Source organism: Thamnophis sirtalis, unplaced genomic scaffold (genome assembly GCF_051295495.1).
Source record: "Thamnophis sirtalis isolate CommonGarterSnake01/CBP01778 unplaced genomic scaffold, rThaSir2_p1.2 scaffold_4, whole genome shotgun sequence".
In the NCBI taxonomy this organism is placed as follows: domain Eukaryota; kingdom Metazoa; phylum Chordata; class Lepidosauria; order Squamata; family Natricidae; genus Thamnophis; species Thamnophis sirtalis.
The window spans coordinates 85,432,765-85,443,669 of NW_028261384.1; positions in this window are offsets into that span (position 1 = coordinate 85,432,765).

Below are 10,905 nucleotides of genomic sequence, written 5' to 3' on the forward strand. Positions count from 1 at the left end.
GTCCCATGACAGGTATCTGTGGACCACCGGGGGCCTCAGGTGGGTTGCTCCTCTCAGGAAACTACAGATAGTGGGATGACATCCAAGGGATGAGTGCTCATCTGGGGCAAGTATCGTGGATAATATGGCCACCTGACGCCTGAGTGTGTTAGGCGCCAGGCCCTTGTTTAGTCCATCTTGCAAATAGTCTAATATTTGTGGAACAGTAGCCGAGGTCACACCATGAGATGTACACCAGGTGTCATAGATCCTGGTGAGGGAGGGCCATCTGAATGCTTGAATGGTGTGAATGACCTTGGTGGAAAGACTGCCCCTGCTCAGGAGGTCCCTCTCAAGTACCAGATGGCTAGTTGCAGCCACTGGGACTCCGGATGTCGAAGCACCCTCTGGCTGAGAAAGACCTCATGATGGGGAATCCTCCAAGGGGGATTGACAGAGAGACTCGCCAGGTCGGTGAACCAGAATGGGGCTACGAGCAGGACCTCTGCTCCCTCCAACAGGATGTTCTGGATGACTCTGAGAAGAGGCAATGGCGGAAACGCATACAGCAGACTTGACGGCCACGGGTAGTGAAGGGCATTGACCCCTTCGGCTTGTGGAGTGTAGAACTTGGCAAAGAACCTGGGAAGATGCGTGTTTTCTGGGGTGGCAAATAGATTGACCAGCAGGCGGCCGAACCTCTGAGACAGGCAGTGGAACAGGTCCCGATATCGTCGCCACTCTGAGTGGTTGACCATGGCTCTGCTCAACCAATCCGCCCGGATGTTGTTGACTCCGGATATGAGCTCCGCCTGTATTAAGTCTAGGTGCTGCTCCACCCACCTTTCCAGGGACTTGGCCTCTACCATCAGGGACCTGGAACGTGTGCTCCCCTGGCAGTTTATGTGTGCCTTTGTTGTCACATTGTCTGTAAGTACCATCACGTGCTGATCTCGGATGATGTTGAGGAAGTGAACAAGAGCTAACCTCACTGCTCCCAACTCCAGCCAATTGATGCTGTGCGTTGCCTCAACTGGAGACCACTTGCCCTGCGCAAACTGGTTTGGAGGTGGTCTCCCCAGCCATAAAGGCTGGCATCCGTCTGATGGTGAGACGGTCTGGCTCTTTGAAAGGAGTGCCTTTCGCTAGGGCGGGAGACAGCCACCACCTGAGTGAATGACTTACCTTCAGGGAGACCTGCACCAATGCCATGGAGCTGCTTTCATTGGCCCTCTGGTAAGGTAGAAGGAACCACTGTAGAGGCTGAGAATGAAGCCACGCCCAAGGCATGATGGACAGGCAGGATATCATTTTCCCTAAGAGCTGGGAAAACTGCACAACCTTGGCATGAGAGGATTGCTGCACCTGCAGGACCCGTTCCTTGAGACTTGCCACTTGTTCTGGTGACAGGAATACCTGAGAGTCCACGGTGTTGATGATGGCGCCTAGGTGCTGTAGTCTGATCGTCGGTTGTAGGTGACTTTTTTCTTAGTTGATGAACAAGCCATGGTCTTGCAGGATCCTCATCGTGTAATGCAGGTCTTGTGTCACTTGCTGGTGTGATGACGACTGGATGAGGATGTTGTCCAGTTAGAAGTGAAGTCACACTGGATGGGATCTGAGAAAGGCCACCACCGCTGCAAGAATCTTTGTGAACATTCTGGGGGCCAATGACAGGCTGAATGGCAAGGCCCTGTACTGTTAGTGGTGGCCTGCATAAAAGAATCTCAGGAACCTGAGGTGAGCTTTGCGAATGGGGACGTGGAGGTAGGCCTCTTTGAGTTCTATGGAGGTTAGCATGTCCCCTAGCCTGATGCAGCCCAGGATTGACTGAAGAGACTGCATCTTGAACCTCCTGTAAGTTATATGATGGTTTAGCTTCTTTAGGTTGAGGATTCCACTCCACTCCCTGGAATTCTTTGAGACTGGGAATATAATGGAATAGAAGCCTGTCCCTTCCTGAACTGATGGAACTGGTCCTATGGTCCTGATGTCCCTGTGATGAAGGATCTTGTGTTCCATAAGAGCTCTCTTGATGGGACATGAGGGGGGGTCGGGCAATGAATAAAGTGGCATGGGGGAGGGGAAAGGAATTCTAATGTTAGACCCATGCAAATTGTTTGCAGGATCCACTGGTCTGATGTGATCCACTCCCATTGGGCGTGGAACAGCTGGAGACGCCCCCCTATTAGAGCCATTCATTGGTGGACACTTATATCTCCTGAAAGGCCTGGAACCAGATCCCCCCCCCTCAAAAGGGGCATTTGGAAAAATTCTGCTGGTGACCCCTGACATGAAAGAGGGGATAGTCCTGGGACCTGTCGATGTGCTGTGAGTAGGGACGATGGAAGGAACCATGAGGGCTCTGTGTTCTGAAAGGGTTGCCTCCTGTAAGAGTTAGAACCCTTCCTGTCAGATTTCTTAGTGACTGATGGCATGACCTTCTTTTTGTCCTTGTTTTCCACAAGGACCAGATCCAGGACCTCCCCAAAAAGCTTGTCCCCTTTAAAGGGGGCCAATGCAAGCTTCCACTTGGACCACATGTCCACGTTCCAGTGCCTAGCCATAAAAGGCCACATGTGGTGACATTGGATGCCAAGACCCTGGATGCAAATTTAGCAGCGTTCAGTGTGGTGTCAGCGGTGTACTCCATTGCTGCAATGATCTTATTAACCTGGTTGTGCCCATTGCTTCTGCACAACATTAAGAAACAATTTGGGAACAGGCATGATCTCTTGTACCGGCACTGGCTCCTCGAAGAGCCCTTCAGAAAGGTCTGCAAAGTCAGGAGCTCTCTGAGCTGGGGGTGGTGGTGGACTCCAAACGGGTCGAGGCCTTAGCCTTGTTCAAAATAGTCTTGAAATTGACAAGCTTAAACAAACCAGCAAAGGTGGATTTGTTGGAGGCAGCTCCTTCGTTCCCCGAGAACTCAGGTTCCAGTCTGGGGAGGATGTCCTCACTGGCCAGGGAATCCTCACTGGCCAGGGAAGAATGTGGAGACTGAGGTGGATGGGCCATGGATGCTTCTTGAGAGGGATCCTGGGCTGGCAGAGGCCGGGACTTGCATGGGAGTTTGGCCCGCTGCAGCATGCCCGCCTCTGTGCCCTGGGAAATGGCCCTGGTTATGACATCTTGCACCTCTGCTGAGAGGTTGGGACCCTGATCCTCCACAGGCCTAACCCCGGAAAGAGGTTGTGCGACTGGCTGCTGGTGCACCAGAAGAGACTCTCTGTAAACCACTTAGAGAGGCCTGAAAGGCCTATGAAGCGGTATATAAGTCTACTGCTAAGACCCAGGAGCTGGCTCTTCCTCAAAATCTGAAGGGCAAGCGAAGAGGTTGGCCTGGTCTGCCACTGAGGGTCCAGGGGAACCTGCCGTGGCAAGGGAAACAGTGGGAGAAAACTCCTGCCCATCATCCTCACTCTCAGAAATGGGATGCTCCTGACTGGGCTGGGCTTTCAGAGAGGGCTCCCTAGGAGATACTGGCTTGGAGGCCTGGGCCTGCTGTTGGGCCTTAGAAAACTGCTTCTCTAATGCCTTCTGGCGATGGAGGGCATCCTTATCTGGGCCTGAACCCTGCTTAGACCCCGGTCTAGAATAGGGCTTGGTCCCCGTGATAGCCGCCTGGGCAGCCTTGCCAGCCTGTCTGGGAAAAACCCTGGAGGAACCCTGGCTGCTCTGGGTTCCCAGAAATCTGATCTGCCATGGCTGAAGGGCTGGGAATCAACTGCTACAGGCAGGGAATAAACCTACACTCACCACCTTCACAGTTACAGTCAGCAGGCCAAAGTGCTCTGAAGAGAGACACAGAAGGCAATTGCAGCCAAGATATATTTCTGGTGCAAGTTTTAACGGCCCCCAACATCATGCAGGTCAGAGAGAGAGGTGGAGAGTGACCCAGAGAAGCCACGATCTCCTTGTCACACCCCCACTGATTGCAAGCCGAAAGGGACAAGAAGAGACAATCCACTGGTAATTCGGACAAAGAGTCTCAAGCAGCAAACTGCAGGGAGCCAGGCGACCAGGCAGCTGCAGCAATGTGCTCGAGAAACCGAAAGGAGCAAACAAAATGGCGGGCAGAACTTCCAATCTTCCCAAAATGGCCACAGAGAGGCAACCAAAATGGCCACAGAACTTGCTGTAAGCCCTGAAGCCCCGGCCGATCACCAGCTCCATTAAGAAGCACGGACGGCGGCAGCAGAAACCTCAGCGGGGAGCAATTCTATTCTGGCTTCGGGGGGAGGAGTTGCCGCCGTCGGGAGCTCAACAAAGCTCCTGCCAGGACTCTGGTTCGTATATCTTATAAGATCTATAGATATCTCCCCTTTCTGGCAGAAAGGGGCAGGGAGAAGGTCAGTCGTTAGGATCTCTTTGTAATTCATAGCTTTTCTTTTTGCTGTGAATGGAGAAGAGGTTCAACATTAGCTGAGCCTTTACTCCGGCCAGTTTTCCGCGCTGCCTTTTTTGCAGCCTAGGCAGATTGCCTCCCCCCCCAGGACAAAGCTAAGCTATTTAAAAGACAATCCGGGCGGGGACCATTCCCGAGGAATTTCTTCCATTACTATTTAAAATACCAGCTTCAATTTCGCAAAAGGCTCCCTTTCTTTTTTAGCTGCGTCACAAGATGGCGATCTCGTAGCTTTTGTGTTTGAGGTGACGTACTTACCGTATTTATCGGCGTATAACACGCAGTTTTAAAACTAAAATTGGAAGCTTAAACCCTGCCTGCGTGTTATACGCCGATCTCAGCCTGGCGGCAGCGTCACACAAACTATGGAAGGAGGGGGAGGAGGAGGGAACCAAAGAGAGCTTTTACCGAGTCTGCGCCCCACAGCCAGGACCGTCCTGGCGCCTCCAGCCGCGTTTCTTCCTGCAAAGCCATTCGGGCAACCCGAGAGTTCCGCTTGACGCCAGAAGGGCTTTGCAGGAAGAAACGCGGCGTTTCTTGTGTGTGTGTGTGTGTGTGTGTGTGTGTGTGTCTGTCTGTCTGTCTCCGCCATCCCCAACCTCTACACCTTGCAGGACTGCTGCGCCTTTGAGAAGCCGGGGTGGGGGGGAGAGGGGGACGGGAACGACGCCTAACCCCCACCCACACAACCCGGTCCCCGGGAATGCCGCTCCCGCCGTTCAGAAACCGAGGGGGAGAAAAGTTCAAAAGCCGCCGGAGCCAGCTGGAAAAGGAGCGACTTTCCCCATTAGCCGGCGCCCTCCGCCAATCCGCAACGGCCTCGCAAATTAAAAACCGAAGGAAGGCGGCGAGCTCAGCCAAGCGCGGCCAGGCAGCCAGCGGCACGCACCGGCTTCCCCGCGCAGGGAACTTCTCCGGCGGCTGGGGGGAGGCCGTCAAGCGGAACTCTCGGGTTGCCCGAAGGGCTTTGCAGGAAGAAACGCGGCGTTTCTTCCTGCAAAGCCCTTCTGGCGTCAAGCGGAACTCTCGGCAACCCGAGAGTTCCGCTTGACGGCCTCCCCCCAGCCGCCGGAGAAGTTCCCTGCGCGGGGAAGCCGGTGCGCGCCGCTGGCTGCCTGGCCGCGCTTGGCTGAGCTCGCCGCCTTCCTTCGGTTTTTAATTTGCGAGGCCGTTGCGGATTGGCGGAGGGCGCCGGCTAATGGGGAAAGTCGCTCCTTTTCCAGCTGGCTCCGGCGGCTTTTGAACTTTTCTCCCCCTCGGTTTCTGAACGGCGGGAGCGGCATTCCCGGGGACCGGGTTGTGTGGGTGGGGGTTAGGCGTCGTTCCCGTCCCCCTCTCCCCCCCACCCCGGCTTCTCAAAGGCGCAGCAGTCCTGCAAGGTGTAGAGGTTGGGGATGGCGGAGACAGACAGACAGACACACACACACACACACACACAAGAAACGCGGCGTTTCTTCCCCGCAAAGCCCTTCTGGCGTCAAGCGGAACTCTCGGGTTGCCCGAAGGGCTTTGCGGGGAAGAAACGCGGCAGGAGGCGCAAGGACGGTCCTGGCTGTGGGGCGCAGACTCGGTAAAAGCCTCTCTTTGGTTCCCTCCTCCTCCTCCTCCTCCTCCTCCTCCTCCTCCTCCTTCTTTCTGGAGCCCCTTCCTCAAAGATTTGGTACCAAAGCAATGGCGGTGAGGAAGTTGTGTCTTTTGGATTTTGCACTGTTGTCTTTTCAATGGTTCTCAGACTGGTTGAACCTTTAGCAGCTGGGGTGATATTCTTTACTGTTAAGGTTACAATTGGATGTGTTGGACAAATCTTAAAAGATGAAACTTTTATTAAAACGTTTGACTTAACTAAAAACGTCTTCCTTTTTCTTCTTCTTCTTAAATATGATTTATTTATTTATTTTTACTTCAGAAGTTTGATGACCGTTGTACAAACTAATCCAACCTAAATGTAGAGGAGGAGAAGAAGGGGGGGGATTTAAAAAGAGCAGAGGAAAAAGAAAAGAAAGCATGAAGAAAACATAAAGAAAGGGATGGGAGGGAGGGAAGGAAGGAAGGCACTTTATGTTGAAACAGAAAATATTATATAAGGAAGAAAATGGAAATAACTTTTTGCTCAAAGAGGTGTTTTTTCATTTCATATTTGCCTTTTAAGAGGAGTTAATGTTATAATTCATGTTCTAATGTTATAAATTTTAATCCAACATTAAGTTCCGAGCTTCCAAGTCATTTATTTTTAATGAAAAAAATTTTTACTCAAATTTTTGTGTTAAAATGGGGGATGCGTGTTATACGCCGGTGCGTGTTATACGCCGATAAATACGGTAGTTAGCCCTACCCTCCTGAAGGCTTCTCCGTACTAATTGCTAAAAGATTAACTGAGGGGAGCAGAGACTTTGATTTTTGGCTCGCTTGATTGCTTGTCTTTTATTTTTACTCTGGAATGGCTCCCAAATCTAAACAGAAGCGCTTCCTTAATAACATATCTCCAAAAACTGCTATGAAGTCGCTACCCTTGTCTCCTACACCCTCCACGGGAGATTTGCTAACACAAGAATTTCTTCTCAAAACGCTTAATGATTTCAGACAGGAGATTAATCAACTGATATCGGATTTATGTGATCAATTTGATGCTAAAATTGCTCAGGCAAAGCAGGATATGATCGGAGTTATGACAGTCATGACAGATTATATTGCTGAAACGGAGGACAAATTGGAACTTTTGGAAGAAACTAACCTTAATCTGATATCAAAAACCCAAACGTTGCAACAGGAAATTGAAACTGCTCAAAAAGAACTTGTCATGATAAATTATAATAAGACTGCCTTTGCAATTCGAGTTAGAGGACTGCGTGAAAACCAACAGGAGAATTTGAAACAGACCTTCCTTGAGGCTTTCAGCCGCTTGGTGGGAAGTCCGGGACTTAACTTTGATTGGCAGATTCAAAGAATTTACCGCCAGAATTCCTGGGTAGCAAAACAGCGACAGCTTCCGAGGGACATAATAATATACTTTACTACAAGGGAATCTAGAAATGAGATAATACAGAGGCTTTACGGAAAGAGGTTGAGAATTGATGGGGAGGACTTGATTGTTTTTAAAGAGATACCATTTCAAATATTAAGAACAAGGAGACAGTACGCTTTCTTAACTGAAGAACTCAGAAACTCTCAGATTCCATACAAATGGGAAGTCCCAGCTGGTATTACAGTTACATTTGGCAACCAAAAACATCGCATTAATTCTGTCTGTGAAGCCCGAAAATTTTACTACGAGACCCTGAAGGCGGGACTTCCTGATTCATCCGGACCTGGAGAGAGACAAGGAGAAGGAGAAGACAAACAGCGAGACACGTGGCTACAAGGCGGAGGGTGTTGCTTTCCTCTTCCGGAAGGGCAGAAGACTAAAGAATAAAGACTAAGCGTTGTTTTTAAAGCTTTATGATTTCCGTCTGGGATAAAATGGAAAAGTGGCATATCGATGATGAGACATGGAGACTGAAAGAAGCGTTGCTGATTGTGGACATATATTGTACATAAGTTTTGTCTGAACTCTAACTCAAATTGCGCATGAACTATTTTCTTAGGCGAGGAGAGCGGAAATTGTGATCTTTTTGAGTTGTGGTTTGGGACGAACGGAGTTGGGAGGTGCGTGGGAGAGGGAGGGGTAGCGAAAGCTTAACTAGATTACCTGGGGCTAGAACGCAAGCTGACGTTTGTTTGAGTTGCTATCTCAATATAAGGTTAAGAAAGATTGGTCGGAGAATCTTCAGGAAAGTGGAGTAAACATGGGAGGAGCAATGAATGTGGATAAAATATATGTGTGGATATGGATAAAGGCAGGGTGGAAGGTAAAAAATTTATATGTGGAGGTGGGTAAGGATAGAAAGGGAGGTGTTGGAAATGAAAAATGAAAGAAATATTTGAGTTTAATGGTGTTATAGAAAGGTTTGGATATTTGGATAAAAAAGAGATAAATTAAAGGTCTGAATAGATAGACAAAGCAATGAGACTTTTAGTTGGGGAATCCTAATTGATCAACTTACCTGGCTCTAATACAGTTTGAAACCCTGCAAGTAGCAAAATAACCGAAATTTGGAATGAGCTACATTGTTTAAGATTTACAGATAATGGGAAGCTGTGTTAATGTAGTGGGTTTACTGACCCTTTTTGTTTCTTTCTTCTTTTTGTGTGTGAGTGTGTGTTTTTTTTTTAATTTCTTATTTTCTACTATTTTTCCTTTTTCTTTTTGGCTTTACTTTTATCTTATTTTTTTAATTTTAAAGTTAGCTGGCCTTATTATACTCAAATGCTTGTTAAAGAATTATGCCGGGTATGGGACCTGCGAAGCCGTAAGGGGGTTAGGGAGGGGGGATTATAGGGGTTAGGGAGGGGGGATTATAGGGGGGAGGGGGGAGGGTGGAATTACAGTTTCAATCCTTAGAACAATAAGAATTCACTTGTATACTGCGGCTCGTTTTTCTTTTTTTTCTTTTTTTCTTTTTCTACTTTTATTTTAAAAACAAACTGAATTGTATGGATACACCAAAGTGAGGAGAAGAGGGAAAGAGAAGGGAGAAGTAAAGAGGGAGTGAGAGGGAATGTAAGGAGGGTGAGATGGAGGGAGGGGGAGATGTCTGAGGGGTAGGGAAGTAGAAGAGGGGAATGCTGGAGGGGTGAAAGGAAAGTTGGAGGGGGAGAAGAGAGGGTGTATGGGGGAAGGAAGTGTTATGTTGGGTTTTTTTTTCTTTTTTTTTTTTTATGCACAGTATATAAGTGATTGTATAAAATGAAAATGAAAATGAAATAAATAAATAAAATGGAAGGAACCATGAGGGCTCTGTGTTCTGAAAGGGTTGCCTCCTGTAAGAGTTAGAACCCTTCCTGTCAGATTTCTTAGTGACTGATGGCATGACCTTCTTTTTGTCCTTGTTTTCCACAAGGACCAGATCCAGGACCTCCCCAAAAAGCTTGTCCCCTTTAAAGGGGGCCAATGCAAGCTTCCACTTGGACCACATGTCCACGTTCCAGTGTCTAGCCATAAAAGGCCACATGTGGTGACATTGGATGCCAAGACCCTGGATGCAAATTTAGCAGCGTTCAGTGTGGTGTCAGCGGTGTACTCCATTGCTGCAATGATCTTATTAACCTGGTTGTGCCCATTGCTTCTGCACAACATTAAGAAACAATTTGGGAACAGGCATGATCTCTTGTACCGGCACTGGCTCCTCGAAGAGCCCTTCAGAAAGGTCTGCAAAGTCAGGAGCTCTCTGAGCTGGGGGTGGTGGTGGACTCCAAACGGGTCGAGGCCTTAGCCTTGTTCAAAATAGTCTTGAAATTGACAAGCTTAAACAAACCAGCAAAGGTGGATTTGTTGGAGGCAGCTCCTTCGTTCCCCGAGAACTCAGGTTCCAGTCTGGGGAGGATGTCCTCACTGGCCAGGGAATCCTCACTGGCCAGGGAAGAATGTGGAGACTGAGGTGGATGGGCCATGGATGCTTCTTGAGAGGGATCCTGGGCTGGCAGAGGCCGGGACTTGCATGGGAGTTTGGCCCGCTGCAGCATGCCCGCCTCTGTGCCCTGGGAAATGGCCCTGGTTATGACATCTTGCACCTCTGCTGAGAGGTTGGGACCCTGATCCTCCACAGGCCTAACCCCGGAAAGAGGTTGTGCGACTGGCTGCTGGTGCACCAGAAGAGACTCTCTGTAAACCACTTAGAGAGGCCTGAAAGGCCTATGAAGCGGTATATAAGTCTACTGCTAAGACCCAGGAGCTGGCTCTTCCTCAAAATCTGAAGGGCAAGCGAAGAGGTTGGCCTGGTCTGCCACTGAGGGTCCAGGGGAACCTGCCGTGGCAAGGGAAACAGTGGGAGAAAACTCCTGCCCATCATCCTCACTCTCAGAAATGGGATGCTCCTGACTGGGCTGGGCTTTCAGAGAGGGCTCCCTAGGAGATACTGGCTTGGAGGCCTGGGCCTGCTGTTGGGCCTTAGAAAACTGCTTCTCTAATGCCTTCTGGCGATGGAGGGCATCCTTATCTGGGCCTGAACCCTGCTTAGACCCCGGTCTAGAATAGGGCTTGGTCCCCGTGATAGCCGCCTGGGCAGCCTTGCCAGCCTGTCTGGGAAAAACCCTGGAGGAACCCTGGCTGCTCTGGGTTCCCAGAAATCTGATCTGCCATGGCTGAAGGGCTGGGAATCAACTGCTACAGGCAGGGAATAAACCTACACTCACCACCTTCACAGTTACAGTCAGCAGGCCAAAGTGCTCTGAAGAGAGACACAGAAGGCAATTGCAGCCAAGATATATTTCTGGTGCAAGTTTTAACGGCCCCCAACATCATGCAGGTCAGAGAGAGAGGTGGAGAGTGACCCAGAGAAGCCACGATCTCCTTGTCACACCCCCACTGATTGCAAGCCGAAAGGGACAAGAAGAGACAATCCACTGGTAATTCGGACAAAGAGTCTCAAGCAGCAAACTGCAGGGAGCCAGGCGACCAGGCAGCTGCAGCAATGTGCTCGAGA